Source organism: Salvelinus alpinus, chromosome 30 (genome assembly GCF_045679555.1).
Source record: "Salvelinus alpinus chromosome 30, SLU_Salpinus.1, whole genome shotgun sequence".
In the NCBI taxonomy this organism is placed as follows: Eukaryota; Metazoa; Chordata; class Actinopteri; order Salmoniformes; family Salmonidae; genus Salvelinus; species Salvelinus alpinus.
In genome coordinates this window covers 42,607,753-42,624,519 of record NC_092115.1, presented here as the reverse complement: position 1 = coordinate 42,624,519, position 16,767 = coordinate 42,607,753, and the positions used below count along the sequence as shown (strand labels likewise).

Genomic DNA, 16,767 nt, shown 5'->3' with positions numbered 1-16,767 from the left:
TGTCCAAACACACACTGACATCCACAGGTCTCTGGGTGATGGGTGTCTGTCTGGGTGTATTCACGTCTCCAGTGGGTGACGAAGTCCCTTCCATCTATATAAAGTATCACAGGTTATGGCAAGGTGCAGTCAGGTGGCAGGAGAGGTGGAGTGCATGACTCTCTGTCGTGGATATGAGAGAGTGTGCCTCAACCCATGGGGTCCAGCAGGCAGAGATCAATAACTAAAGCCAGATACAGGAGGATTGCAGTACCGACCAATTCAACGTGTCCTCCAGGAGAGAAGAACGCATTTGCTGGACTTGTGTAGATATTCTAAACAAAGTGTTTTGGTAACTTTCAAGTGTAAACCATCCATAATACTGTCGAAGCAGTGTTCTACTAATATAACAATGTGCAAATATTACACTTGCCTTTCATCTTCTGTCGCCATTCACAGCCGATACAGATACTGTACAGCATTTTGTCCGGTGCATGCCGGGGCTACCTTGCCAAACATGTCAGTCGTCATTCCTTCCTGTATGGTGTCCCATATGAAACAGTTCCCTGACATGTCCCACCCACCCATTGATAGCACCATTTGATAATAAGAAAAGACAATAAAAAGTAATAGATGTGTCTTGTATAATTTTAGTGCTGAGTACAATGTCTCTCCCAATTCAGACAGTCGCCCTCCTGTCCTCCATCTGTAGGAAATAAGTAGAGTTGTTGAGTGACACGTATTGAAAGGCTGGTATTACCTTGTCTGTATATTCTGTTTATTGTCTGTCTGTACATTCTGTTTATTGTGGCAGCACCATTTCACAGAGTCAAATTCCTGTACATGCAAATGCATTTGGCGAATATTACTAAACACTTGTGATGCACTGTCTTATTAGTAATCACCTTTTGCCCCTTCTGAGGTGTTTTCCAGTGCCAATAGATCAGCTCCAGGCCCCTCTCGTCCAAATGCCTGCCCCGTATTGACCCTAAACGCCAATGGGCTACCGTTTAACTGTTGTTATCAAGGTAGCTAGCTAGCTAACGTGAGCTATGCACATCTTCCTAAGACATGCTACATCACATTACACGTTAACTTGATGTATTTAGCTAGCTGGAGTATCATTCCCCTTCCGTCTGTGGTATCATAGCTAGCCTGGTTCACTTGCGTTATCAAATAACGTTGTATAACCAAAAGTAGCTACTAGCTAGCTAGTACCAGCTATCTACTTAGCTACTCATCAACACCAGTCACATGTTTGATTGTTGACAACCAGCAGAAGTGGTAGTGTCTCATGTAATCCATTCCTGGCCATCTGGTAATATTGTTGAAATGCATTGGAGGTTTTTACCAACTTTATGGAAGCCCATTTCCCCTCCTATTTGAGGAGCGAAATGGCAGCTGGGGGTGGACCGCACCATGTTGTCTCTGGATTCATATGCAGACTGGACAACATGTCCACATGGCAGCTGGGGGTGGACCGCACCATGTTGTCTCTGGATTCATATGCAGACTGGACAACATGTCCACATGGCAGCTGGGGGTGGACCGCACCATGTTGTCTCTGGATTCATATGCAGACTGGACAACATGTCCACATGGCAGCTGGGGGCGGACCGCGCCATGTTGTCTCTGGATTCATATGCAGACTGGACAACATGTCCACATGGCACCTGGGGGCGGACCGCACCATGTTGTCTCTGGATTCATATGCAGACTGGACAACATGTCCACATGGCAGCTGGGGGTGGACCGCACCATGTTGTCTCTGGATTCATATGCAGACTGGACAACATGTCCACACGGCAGCTGGGGGCGGACCGCACCATGTTGTCTCTGGATTCATATGCAGACTGGACAACATGTCCACATGGCAGCTGGGGGTGGACCGCGCCATGTTGTCTCTGGATTCATATGCAGACTGGACAACATGTCCACATGGCAGCTGGGGGCGGACCGCACCATGTTGTCTCTGGATTCATATGCAGACTGGACAACATGTCCACATGGCAGCTGGGGGTGGACCGCGCCATGTTGTCTCTGGATTCATATGCAGACTGGACAACATGTCCACATGGCAGCTGGGGGTGGACCGCGCCATGTTGTCTCTGGATTCACATGCAGACTGGACAACATGTCCACATGGCAGCTGGGGGTGGACCGCGCCATGTTGTCTCTGGATTCGTATGCAGACTGGACAACATGTCCACACGGCAGCTGGGGGTGGACCGCACCATGTTGTCTCTGGATTCATATGCAGACTGGACAACATGTCCACATGGCAGCTGGGGGCGGACCGCGCCATGTTGTCTCTGGATTCATATGCAGACTGGACAACATGTCCACACGGCAGCTGGGGGTGGACCGCGCCATGTTGTCTCTGGATTCATATGCAGACTGGACAACATGTTCACATGGCAGCTGGGGGTGGACCGCACCATGTTGTCTCTGGATTCATATGCAGACTGGACAACATGTCCACATGGCAGCTGGGGGTGGACCGCACCATGTTGTCTCTGGATTCATATGCAGACTGGACAACATGTCCACATGGCAGCTGGGGGTGGACCGCACCATGTTGTCTCTGGATTCATATGCAGACTGGACAACATGTCCACATGGCAGCTGGGGGTGGACCGCGCCATGTTGTCTCTGGATTCATATGCAGACTGGACAACATGTCCACATGGCACCTGGGGGCGGACCGCACCATGTTGTCTCTGGATTCATATGCAGACTGGACAACATGTCCACATGGCAGCTGGGGGTGGACCGCACCATGTTGTCTCTGGATTCATATGCAGACTGGACAACATGTCCACACGGCAGCTGGGGGCGGACCGCACCATGTTGTCTCTGGATTCATATGCAGACTGGACAACATGTCCACATGGCAGCTGGGGGTGGACCGCACCATGTTGTCTCTGGATTCATATGCAGACTGGACAACATGTCCACATGGCAGCTGGGGGCGGACCGCGCCATGTTGTCTCTGGATTCATATGCAGACTGGACAACATGTCCACATGGCAGCTGGGGGTGGACCGCGCCATGTTGTCTCTGGATTCACATGCAGACTGGACAACATGTCCACATGGCAGCTGGGGGTGGACCGCGCCATGTTGTCTCTGGATTCGTATGCAGACTGGACAACATGTCCACACGGCAGCTGGGGGTGGACCGCACCATGTTGTCTCTGGATTCATATGCAGACTGGACAACATGTCCACATGGCAGCTGGGGGCGGACCGCGCCATGTTGTCTCTGGATTCATATGCAGACTGGACAACATGTCCACACGGCAGCTGGGGGTGGACCGCGCCATGTTGTCTCTGGATTCACATGCAGACTGGACAACATGTCCACACGGCAGCTGGGGGCGGACCGCACCATGTTGTCTCTGGATTCATATGCAGACTGGACAACATGTTCACATGGCAGCTGGGGGTGGACCGCACCATGTTGTCTCTGGATTCATATGCAGACTGGACAACATGTCCACATGGCAGCTGGGGGTGGACCGCGCCATGTTGTCTCTGGATTCACATGCAGACTGGACAACATGTCCACACGGCAGCTGGGGGTGGACCGCGCCATGTTGTCTCTGGATTCACATGCAGACTGGACAACATGTCCACATGGCAGCTGGGGGCGGACTGCGCCATGTTGTCTCTGGATTCACATGCAGACTGGACAACATGTCCACACGGCAGCTGGGGGTGGACCGCGCCATGTTGTCTCTGGATTCACATGCAGACTGGACAACATGTCCACACGGCAGCTGGGGGTGGACCGGGCCATGTTGTCTCTGGATTCATATGCAGACTGGACAACATGTCCACACGGCAGCTGGGGGTGGACCGCGCCATGTTGTCTCTGGATTCATATGCAGACTGGACAACATGTCCACATGGCAGCTGGGGGTGGACCGCGCCATGTTGTCTCTGGATTCATATGCAGACTGGACAACATGTCCACACGGCAGCTGGGGGTGGACCGCACCATGTTGTCTCTGGATTCATATGCAGACTGGACAACATGTCCACATGGCAGCTGGGGGCAGACCGCGCCATGTTGTCTCTGGATTCATATGCAGACTGGACAACATGTCCACACGGCAGCTGGGGGTGGACCGCGCCATGTTGTCTCTGGATTCATATGCAGACTGGACAACATGTCCACATGGCAGCTGGTGGTGGACCGCGCCATGTTGTCTCTGGATTCATATGCAGACTGGACAACATGTCCACATGGCAGCTGGGGGTGGACCGCACCATGTTGTCTCTGGATTCATATGCAGACTGGACAACATGTCCACATGGCAGCTGGGGGTGGACCGCGCCATGTTGTCTCTGGATTCATATGCAGACTGGACAACATGTCCACATGGCAGCTGGGGGTGGACCGCGTCATGTTGTCTCTGGATTCATATGCAGACTGGACAACATGTCCACATGGCAGCGGGGGGCGGACCGCGTCATGTTGTCTCTGGATTCATATGCAGACTGGACAACATGTCCACACGGCAGCTGGGGTCGGACCGCACCATGTTGTCTCTGGATTCATATGCAGACTGGACAACATGTCCACATGGCAGCTGGGGGCGGACCGCGCCATGTTGTCTCTGGATTCATATGCAGACTGGACAACATGTCCACATGGCAGCTGGGGGCGGACCGCGCCATGTTGTCTCTGGATTCATATGCAGACTGGACAACATGTCCACATGGCAGCTGGGGGCGGACCGCGCCATGTTGTCTCTGGATTCATATGCAGACTGGACAACATGTCCACATGGCAGCTGGGGGCGGACCGCGCCATGTTGTCTCTGGATTCATATGCAGACTGGACAACATGTCCACACGGCAGCTGGGGGTGGACCGCGCCATGTTGTCTCTGGATTCATATGCAGACTGGACAACATGTCCACATGGCAGCTTGGGGTGGACCGCGCCATGTTGTCTCTGGATTCATATGCAGACTGGACAACATGTCCACATGGCAGCTGGGGGTGGACCGCGCCATGTTGTCTCTGGATTCATATGCAGACTGGACAACATGTCCACATGGCAGCTGGGGGTGGACCGCGCCATGTTGTCTCTGGATTCATATGCAGACTGGACAACATGTCCACATGGCAGCTGGGGGTGGACCGCGCCATGTTGTCTCTGGATTCATATGCAGACTGGACAACATGTCCACATGGCAGCTGGGGGCGGACCGCGCCATGTTGTCTCTGGATTCACATGCAGACTGGACAACATGTCCACATGGCAGCTGGGGGTGGACCGCGTCATGTTGTCTCTGGATTCATATGCAGACTGGACAACATGTCCACATGGCAGCTGGGGGCGGACCGCGTCATGTTGTCTCTGGATTCATATGCAGACTGGACAACATGTCCACATGGCAGCTGGGGGCGGACCGCGCCATGTTGTCTCTGGATTCATATGCAGACTGGACAACATGTCCACATGGCAGCGGGGGGCGGACCGCACCATGTTGTCTCTGGATTCATATGCAGACTGGACAACATGTCCACATGGCAGCTGGGGGCGGACCGCGCCATGTTGTCTCTGGATTCATATGCAGACTGGACAACATGTCCACATGGCAGCTGGGGGCGGACCGCGCCATGTTGTCTCTGGATTCATATGCAGACTGGACAACATGTCCACATGGCAGCTGGGGGCGGACCGCGCCATGTTGTCTCTGGATTTATATGCAGACTGGACAACATGTCCACACGGCAGCTGGGGGTGGACCGCGCCATGTTGTCTCTGGATTCATATGCAGACTGGACAACATGTCCACACGGCAGCTGGGGGTGGACCGCGCCATGTTGTCTCTGGATTCATATGCAGACTGGACAACATGTCCACATGGCAGCTGGGGGTGGACCGCGCCATGTTGTCTCTGGATTCATATGCAGACTGGACAACATGCCCACATGGCAGCTGGGGGTGGACCGCGCCATGTTGTCTCTGGATTCATATGCAGACTGGACAACATGTCCACATGGCAGCTGGGGGTGGACCGCGCCATGTTGTCTCTGGATTCATATGCAGACTGGACAACATGTCCACATGGCAGCTGGGGGCGGACCGCGCCATGTTGTCTCTGGATTCATATGCAGACTGGACAACATGTCCACATGGCAGCTGGGGGCGGACCGCGTCATGTTGTCTCTGGATTCATATGCAGACTGGACAACATGTCCACATGGCAGCTGGGGGCGGACCGCGCCATGTTGTCTCTGGATTCATATGCAGACTGGACAACATGTCCACATGGCAGCGGGGGGCGGACCGCACCATGTTGTCTCTGGATTCATATGCAGACTGGACAACATGTCCACATGGCAGCTGGGGGCGGACCGCACCATGTTGTCTCTGGATTCATATGCAGACTGGACAACATGTCCACATGGCAGCTGGGGGCGGACCGCGCCATGTTGTCTCTGGATTCATATGCAGACTGGACAACATGTTCACATGGCAGCTGGGGGTGGACCGCACCATGTTGTCTCTGGATTCATATGCAGACTGGACAACATGTCCACATGGCAGCTGGGGGTGGACCGCACCATGTTGTCTCTGGATTCATATGCAGACTGGACAACATGTCCACATGGCAGCTGGGGGTGGACCGCACCATGTTGTCTCTGGATTCATATGCAGACTGGACAACATGTCCACATGGCAGCTGGGGGCGGACCGCACCATGTTGTCTCTGGATTCACATGCAGACTGGACAACATGTTCACATGGCAGCTGGGGGTGGACCGCGCCATGTTGTCTCTGGATTCACATGCAGACTGGACAACATGTCCACATGGCAGCTGGGGGTGGACCGCGTCATTGTTGTCTCTGGATTCATATGCAGACTGGACAACATGTCCACATGGCAGCTGGGGGTGGACCGCACCATGTTGTCTCTGGATTCACATGCAGACTGGACAACATGTCCACACGGCAGCTGGGGGTGGACCGCGCCATGTTGTCTCTGGATTCATATGCAGACTGGACAACATGCCCACACGGCAGCTGGGGGTGGACCGCGCCATGTTGTCTCTGGATTCATATGCAGACTGGACAACATGTCCACATGGCAGCTGGGGGTGGACCGCGCCATGTTGTCTCTGGATTCATATGCAGACTGGACAACATGTCCACACGGCAGCTGGGGGTGGACCGCGCCATGTTGTCTCTGGATTCATATGCAGACTGGACAACATGTCCACACGGCAGCTGGGGGCGGACCGCGCCATGTTGTCTCTGGATTCATATGCAGACTGGACAACATGTCCACATGGCAGCTGGGGGTGGACCGCACCATGTTGTCTCTGGATTCATATGCAGACTGGACAACATGTCCACATGGCAGCTGGGGGTGGACCGCGCCATGTTGTCTCTGGATTCATATGCAGACTGGACAACATGTCCACATGGCAGCTGGGGGCGGACCGCGCCATGTTGTCTCTGGATTCATATGCAGACTGGACAACATGTCCACATGGCAGCTGGGGGTGGACCGCGCCATGTTGTCTCTGGATTCATATGCAGACTGGACAACATGTCCACATGGCAGCTGGGGGCGGACCGCGCCATGTTGTCTCTGGATTCATATGCAGACTGGACAACATGTCCACATGGCAGCTGGGGGTGGACCGCGCCATGTTGTCTCTGGACAGTTGGGCATCATTGACAGAAGTGGGCGTGTAAGTTATCAATTCCCAACCCTCAGAAAACTGTGGCATACCCTTAAATCTTGTCTTTTTTATCATCTCCCAAATCTCTGTTTTGTACGAGACTGACTTTATAACCAAAATGATCCCATTTACACTTTGTAGTAAGTTTCGACACAAGAGGAAATCACAAGAGGAAATCAGTCTGAATAATATTAATACCACAGAGGCCATTTTCTACCAGAGAAGTTGTTTATTGCCTTCAGTTGCTCTTTAAACAATATGCAGAGAGAGAAAGACAGAGACAGAGAGAGAGAGAGAGCTGGGGAGGAATATCTGTGTCTGTTAGGCTCTGTCAAAGGCAGGTGGGGGGCTGGTACTTGAGATGAGCGAACAGAGAGATGTTTCCTGTTCAGCAGAGTAGCAGACAAGCGAGTTTGAAGTCTGTCTGCTAGGCTGGGGATAAGGAGGTTTCAGAAGGTCCAGCTGTTATACATAGTGTTCTGAAAGAGATACACACGCAGGTGGACACAAGAATACACCTACCCATTTGAGTTGACCAGCGGTGTTGCACATTATTTCTAATTACTTTTACTGTAGTATTTGTACTAAGCTGCGATACACAAAAATGTGCTATAGGAGACCCCATAGGAGAACCCTTTGAAGAACCGTGTTTGGTTCCAGGTAACCCTGCCCTTTTGGTTCTAGGTAAAACCCTTTTTTTCCAGGTAAAACCCTTTTGAGTTCCATGTAGAACCCTTTCCACCAAAAAGGGTTCTACCTGGAACCAAAAGGGTTCTCCTATGGAGACAGCTGAAGAACCCTTTCCACCAAAACGGGTTCTACCTGAAACCAAAAGGGTTATCCTATGGAGACAGCTGAATAACCCTTTCCACCAAGAAGGGTTCTACCTGGAACCAAAAGGGTTCTCCTATGGAGACAGCTGAAGAACCCTTTCCACCAAAAAGGGTTCTACCTAGAACCAAAAGGGTTCCCCTACGGAGACAGCTGAAGAACCCTTTCCACCAGAACCAAAAAGGGTTATCCTACGGAGACCGCTGAAGAACCCTTTCCACCAAGAAAGGGTTCTACCTGGAACCAAAAGGGTTCTCCTACGGAGACAGCTGAAGAACCCTTTAGGAACCTTTTTTTCTAAGAGTGTATGAAAACACTAAACTTACTTAAAAAGTAGAAAAGATTTTCTCGTAGACGGTGTGTCAAGGGACCAATTATTGATCATAATGAGACTGACACCTTCACAAAAGGTAGACAACTGTTACGAAGACTCTCTCCCCGACATGGGTTGGAAATGTAGAGTTGCTTGTTGTTTTGATACCACGTGAATTTGTTACTGTATAAAACATCAGTGTGATTTTCAGCTTGTTGATGATCCACTAGCTACACTTTGGGTTTTGCGCTCAGTTCCCAAACTGCTCTGTCTGTTGTTGAAAGTAAACTGCGTGGGCGAGCAGAAAACTTCCTTTACCAGCATCATTAAAATAAGGAGGAACTATTGGACTGAAATGAGCTGAAGGAGAGAGAGGGAGAGAGATTGAGAGAGAGAGCAGGCAAGAGAGCGAAAGATTCCCAATCCCGTGAGACTATCTAAGTCTAAAAATCGAAATGTTTGCATCTGACGCAGACTGGTTAATTAAGCTAAAGCTAAGAGAGGGGCTTGCCTTGCCTTGCCTGAGTCTCTGGGATCTGCATAGTTTAGTATTTCAGCCCTACTCAGCCTCCCATTGGCATTGGACCATCCACACTACTTAAGCAGTGGAAAATGGAGATAAACTGTCAAGTGAATCAACTGTCATATTGTGAAAGGCGATATCTTAGCAGTGGTATATTTGGGATCAGGCCATGATAAGGATTTTAATCTTACACCGCTTCTCTGTGCTAGCCTGGTCATCGATCTGTTTGGGATTTTAGACAAATCGAGTCTATTCACTTCCATCGACCATGGCAGAGGAGGTGGATAAAACACAAACAGATCTGCTACCAGGCTACGGCAGAGGAGGTGGATAAAACACAAACAGATCTGCTACCAGGCTATGGCAGAGGAGGTGGATAAAACACAAACAGATCTTCTACCAGGCTATGGCACAACAAGAAACAAAGAAGGTCATTCAGCAGATGCTTTTATACAAAGTAGTAGTAGTTACTTATTATCTAAATATCCCCTGGTACTGCATAACATTTACATAGTAGATAACTGGGATAAACACATTCATTCACAAGTTGGCTGTAAGCTACGTTCATCGTGATGGTACAGTATATTTATAGCCCCTGTTATTTCCTTCTTTAGTAAAAACACAGCACCCATTTACTGTATCTCCCCTCCCTCCCACCTTAAACTGAACCCGAAGATAACAACAGCTAGGTGACTTCATGGCCGGTGCACGTCAGTGATAGTAGCTACAGTATGTATACTATGCACATATACAAGGGCAGATATACAGTTGCTTAATGGTTGTATATAACGAGTTAGACAGGGTCACAGTGCAACCATGTCCAGAATATTGCAGTGTTAATTAGATGACATTAGGACGTGTGTGTGTCTGTTTAGACTGTGGATTAGAGACGGACATGGCATACCCCCCCACCCCCCTCCTCTTCTCGCTCTGTGTTGTTATGGTGGTGTCTCACGGGGGCAGAGATTGCTGAGGACATAATGTGATTTCTCCTCTGCTGTAATGTGTAATGTGATGCTCTGGGGGCAAGGCCTCTGTTGAACCAAGCCCACTATGCTGTGATGTTTCCTGGCTTCCCCTCTTTCTCTCTCTCTCCCTCCTCTCTATATCCTCCCACTCTCTCTCTCTCTCTCTCTCTCCACCGCTCTCTCACTCTTTAATCCTCCTCTCCCATCTCTCTCTGTCTCTCTCCATCTTGCTCTCTCCCACAATCTATCTTTCCCTCTCTCTCTTTCTCCACACCCATACTCCCTCTCCCCCTTCTCTCCCCCCCCTCCCTCTGCTGTTTCTATGATCTGTCATAGATTATGTTAGAGTCACTGACCAATCTCCAAAAACCTTGATTACAGATTGATTTAGAGGTTGAGCGTTTAAGAATGAACTACAATGCGGTTCTCATTTCAGACTGAAGGGGGTGCTACACAAACACACACGCACACACACACACACGCACACACGCACGCACGCACGCACACACGCACGCACACACACACACACACACACACACACACACACACACACACACACACACACACACACACACACACACACACACACACACACACACACACACACACACACACACACACACACACTGATGATCTATGCTGATGCTCTATGCTGATGCTCGAATAATCACTTAGTGTGATGTGTGCTGATGTGTTGACAGAGTGAGAGCAGTCGAAGAGGACAGGGTAGCCTACACATCTCCACCCTGCCTGTGAAGCTCTGGCAACAATTAGGCAAATTGCGTCGGCGGGCATTTGACCCCTTAATCCAACAGGGAGAGGAAAGGGAAAATAGGCTTTTGGGGAGTTTGCAGAGACCATTAAAGCATAACAAGAGGCTGTGCGGCTGGGCTGGGCTGTGGTAGACAGCGGGCTGGGGTGGTGGAGATGGGGCTGAAACCCTCCCTTCCGTTTCCAGGGGTTAGCACAGAGCTCAACAGAAATATTGATAATCCTGCTCCATGACAAGAATGCGGATGATGTGAAAGGGTTTTTACAGGTACTCACAGGAATCACACGTTAAGATTCAGACCTTTGTGTTCCAAAGTTAATTCCCATTGACCTAAAATAATACAGGTTCACTTTCAAGGTCTGGGCAAAATGGACTGACGAAATCGTTTTGTATGGAGCAGTGACTGCTACACCATTGAAATTTACACCGAGGCTGTCACTCTCCTTGAACTCTCCCTCGCCCCCTGCTGTTTTAAAGTGGTCATTGACCTGGCAACATTACAGCTACATTTAGAACAGGGCTGTCAAACTCATTCCACGGAGGGTCGAGTGTCTGCTGATTTTGGGGTTTTCCTTTCATTTAAGACCTAGACAACCAGGTGAGGGGACTCCTTACTAAGTAGTGACCTTAATTCATCAAGTGCAAGGTTGGAGCAAAAACCCGCAGACACTCGGCCCTCCGGGAAATGAGTTTGACACGTGATTCAGATCATCAGACACGGCTGTGGACATTACAGAATAACACCTGAAAATGTGTTTTCTGTTCAACACTCATCGGTCACTGTCCTGTCGTATAAGAACTACATAGAGAAATCACAATAACTTCCTACAGGACTAAGAGGCAATTCATACAGGTATCATAAGCTCTGTGTGTCATCTTGAGTGGTGTTGTGTTCTAGCTCTGCTCTTGTTTGTCCAAGGAAGTCCTGACTTCTAACTGTGGTTGTTCTGCTATACTGCTTCTCTCTCTCTCTCTCTCTCTCTCTCTCTCTCTCTCTCTCTCTCTCTCTCTCTCTCTCTCTCTCTCAATTCAATTCAATTCAAGGGGCTTTATTAGCATGGGAAACATATGTAAACATTGTCAAAGCAAGTGAAGTAGATAATAAACAAAAGTGAAATAAACAATAAAAGTGAACAGTAAACATTACACTCACAGAAGTTCCAAAAGAGTAAAGGCATCACAAATGTCATATTATGTATATATACAGTGTTGTAACGATGTGCAAATAGTTAAAGTACAAAAGGGAAAATAAATAAACACAAATATGGGTTGTATGGTGTTTGTTCTTCACTGGTTGACCTTATCTTGTGGCAACAGGCCACAAATCCTGCTGCTGTGATTGCACACTGTGGTATTTTACCCAGTAGAAATGGGAGTTTATCGAAATCGGGTTTGTTTTCTAGTTCTTTGTGAATCTGTGTAATCTGAGGGAAATATGTGTCTCTAATATGGTCATACATTTGGCAGGAGGTTAGGAAGTGCAGCTCAGTTTCCACCTCATTTTGTGGGCAGTGTGCACATAGCCTGTCTTCTCTTGAGAGCCAGGTCTGCCTACGGCAGCCTTTCTCAATAGCAAGACTATGCTCACTGTGTCTGTACATAGTCAAAGCTTTCCTTAGGTTTGGGTCAGTCACAGGGGTCAGGTATTCTGACACTGTGTACTCTCTGTTCAGGGTCAAATAGCATTCTAGTTTGCTCAGTTTTTTTGTTAATTATTTCTGATGTGTCAAGTAATTATCTTTTTGTTTTCTCGTGATTTGGTTCGGTCTAATTGTGTTCTCTCTCTCTCACACGTCTCAGTTCTTATCTCTCTGGTTTCACATCTCTCTATCACATCTCTGCTCTCTGCTTTTGCATTTCTGCTGTTCTGAGTTTCCAGAGAAACGCTTCCTCTCAAGGTGTTATCAGCACTAGGTCTGAGTCATAATCTTCATCATTATCATCACCACCATCATCTGCAGTGACAGAAGCATCGTTTGTATCATCTTCACAATTATCCTCTTCCTCCCCTCCTCTTCCACCTAATCATAATCATTGTTAAAGCTAAATATGAAATGTTTAAATATAGTGTGTGCTTAGCATGTGGAAACATTCTGAGGTGCTTTGTGTTGTTCGGATGGACGCAATCGTGGGGAAGCTGAAATGATATCTGTGTTTCTCCATTGAATTTTTGGAGGAGGAGGAAGAGGAGACAGGGGGAAACAGTCTGCCAATGACCTCTCTCTCCCCTCATCTCTCCTCCCTCTCTGCCACCCTGTCTGGCAATTTCCCTGGCTGTCGTGGTCGAATCTCACTCCCTGTCTTCTTCTTCTTCTACATCTCCCTCTTTATCTCCCCCCATATCTCTTTATCCCCCCCCCCCATATCTCCCTATCTCTCTCGACAGCTGTTGTCAGCAGCTTCTCCAGCATTGGGCCTGTCTGTCTATCTGTCTGTGTCTGTCTGTTCCATAGGGGGCTGTCTGTCTGTTCCCATACACAGCAAATATGGGTGCTAATTCATCTGCTGTGGATCACTCCACATCTCTGCATGGTCCTGCAGAAAGAGAGGAAGGAAGAAGGAAGGCAAATAGACGCATATATCCTATTGTGTATTCTGGAATTTCTCTCTCTCAATTCAATTTCAATTGCTTTATTGCTTTATTGGCACGACGTAATACTGTGCATGCTTTGAACATGTACATCTCTCTCCTTCTGTCTCCCTGACCTCGTTTTGCTGACTGCTCTTTTGTTATTCATGTCCCTTGTGTTCAGCTTTCTTCCTAATCCAGTGGATTGGTCACGTCTCTTTCACTGACTGTGTGTGAGCTTGTGTGTGTGTGTGTGTGTGTGTGTGTGTGTGTGTGTGTGTGTGTGTGTGTGTGTGTGTGTGTGTGTGTGTGTGTGTGTGTGTGTGTGTGTGTGTGTGTGTGTGTGTGTGTGTGTGTGTGTGTGTGTGTGTGTGTGTATCAAATCAAATGTTATTGGTCGCATACACGTTTAGCAGATGTTATTGCGGGTGTAGGTAAATACTTGTGTTCCTAGTTCCAACAGTGCAGTAATATCTAACAATACACAACAATACACACACATCTAAAAGTAATAGAATAGAATTAAGAAATATAGAAATATTAGTACGATCAATGTCGGAGTCTGGAGTATAAATATATGTATATATATGTGATGGGATGTATAGACATTAGACAGTATGTGGATAGAATATGTACTGTATGTCTGAAGAATACATTGGATAGAAAAGTATATGTACATCAATAGTTGAATAGGACGGCCTCGACTATAATACAGTTTACACATATGAAATGTGTTAAACATTATGTAAACATGATTCAAATGACCAGTGTTCCATGTCTATGTACATAGGGCAGCAGCCTCTAAGGTGCAGGGATGAGTATCCGGGTGGTAGCCGGCTAGTGACTGAGGGCAGGGTACTGTGTGGAGGTCGCCTAGTGATGGCTGTTTAACAGTCTGATGGTCTTGAGTTAGAAGCTATTTTTCAGTCTCTCGGTCCCAGTTTTGAGGCACCTGTACTGACCTCGCCTTCTGGATGATAGCGGGGTGAACAGGCAGTGGCTCGAGTAGCTGAGGTACTTGATGCTCTTCTTGGCCTTCCTGTGACACTGGGTGCTGTAGATATCCTGGAAGGCAGGTAGTGTTCTCCCAGGGATGCGTTGGGCAGACCGCACCCCCCTCTGGAGAGCCCTGAGGTTGCGGACGGTGCAGTTGCCGTTCCAGGCAGGGACACAGCCGACAGGATGCTGTCAATTGCACGCCTGTAAAAGTCTGTGAGGGTCTTAGGTGACAAGCCACATTTCTTCAACTTCCTGAGGTTGAAGAGGCCCTGTTCCGCCTTCTTCACCACACTGTCTGTGTGGGTGGACCATTTCAGTTTGTCAGTGATGTGTATTCCGAGGAACTTGAAGCTTTTCACCTTCTCCACTGCGGTCCCGTCGATGTGGATAGGGGGGGTGCTCCCTCTGCTGTTTCCTGAAGTCCACGATCAGCTCCTTTGTTTTGTTGACGTTGAGTGAGAGGTTATTTTCCTGGCACCACACTCCCAGAGCCCTGACCTCCTTCCTGTAGGCTGTCTCAACGTTGTTGGTAATCAAGCCTACCACTGTTGTGTCGTCTGGAAACTTCATGATTGAGTTGGAGGTGTGCATGGCCACGCAGTCATGGGTGAACAGGTAGTACAGGAGAGGGCTGAGCACGCACCCTTGTGGGGCCCCTGCGTTGAGGATCAGCGTAGTGGAGGTGTTGTTTCCTACCTTCACCACCTGGGAGTGGCCGGCCAGGAAGTCCAGGACCCAGTTGCACAGGGTGGGGTACAGACCCAGGGCTTAAGGATGAGCTTGGAGGGTACTATGGTAATGAAGGCTGAGCTGTAGTCAATGAACAGCATTCTTAAATAGGTCTTCCTCTTGTCCAGATGGAATAGGGCAGTGTGCAGCGTGATGGCGATTCCATCATCCGTGGATCTATTGATGCGGAATGCAAATTGTAGTGGGTCTAGTGTGCGGGTAAGGTGGAGAGATATGATCCTTAACTAACCTCTCAAAGCACTTCATGATGACAGAAGTGAGTGCTACCGGGGCATGTGTGCATGAGTGTGTGTGTGTGTACTGTGTGTGTTTCTGTATGAACGTGTAGTGCAGTCTAGTGCAGCGTGCGCGTGTGTACTTGTATGTGTGTGTTTGTTTTTTCGTGTGTTTATAGTGTGTGCATCATAAATAACATGGATGAAATCCTACACATGTCTGTGGGATGTGAGCCGGCTTCATGTATCCACTTCGGATTATCGAGAGAGGGAGTGTAGTGTAGATGGGGAATATGTCATTTCAGAAAATATCTTATCTCCTTCAACGACCTCATGCCCAGAAATTATTTTTTACCATTCTAGCTCCATGTAGCGTACAAGCTAGCATGTTTCTCCGTTTTCTCTTTGTGCTACGTACACTTGTGGTAACGAGCCCAAAATAGAAACTTAGATAGATGCTCAAGCACAAGCACACACACCCCTCTGCTCACCTAATGTAGCTCTTTGCATTCCCCGCTCCCCTCTTTGTAACACCTTCCTTTCTGTTTCCGTGCACCACTGTAGATCCAGTATTACTCTCCAACTCTCTTACTCTTTTACATGTTTCCGTGGTGTACACTATCTTATCACACTTTAAAAAACCTGTTATCAAACCCTTTTTGATAAAAAAAAAACTGTTATCAAAAAATAAAATGGTGAAAACAAATTTGACCCTAACGATGGCCAATAGCAGCAATGAGTGTACTTCTGTAAATGACGGATTTCTATGGCAAGACACATCGTTCACCCAAGTTTTGTCTAAATCGGGCCAGTGGTGTCTGAGATATCGCGTGGGTTAGATAGACTCATATACCTGAGCATGTGTGCCAAATTTCAGAGATTAAAAGATAAAAACATGTGCCCATTATAACGCCACCGTGTGGCCGGAATGAATTGTCTTGCAAATGTTGAGTCTTGACAGTGTTTGCAACATGTGTACCAAATTGTGTTTCAATACGAATATCCTTGACTGATTTATATGCATTTATATGCCAGACCACGCCCACGTGAATGTTTATTGGTCAATAGCGGCCATGTAGATTTAGGTACTAGTCTGGACTGTATTGGTTAGTGACATGGTTGTTGAATTTGTTCATT

General features: G+C 48.9%; 1 protein-coding gene across 1 annotated transcript in view; it reads left to right on the top strand.

Annotated features, from left to right (window-relative positions):
- Nucleotides 1-16,767, top strand: part of LOC139559908 (collagen alpha-1(III) chain-like) — an 86,480-nt gene that overhangs the window by 31,108 nt on the left and 38,605 nt on the right. The gene's annotated exons all lie outside the window — the stretch shown is intronic.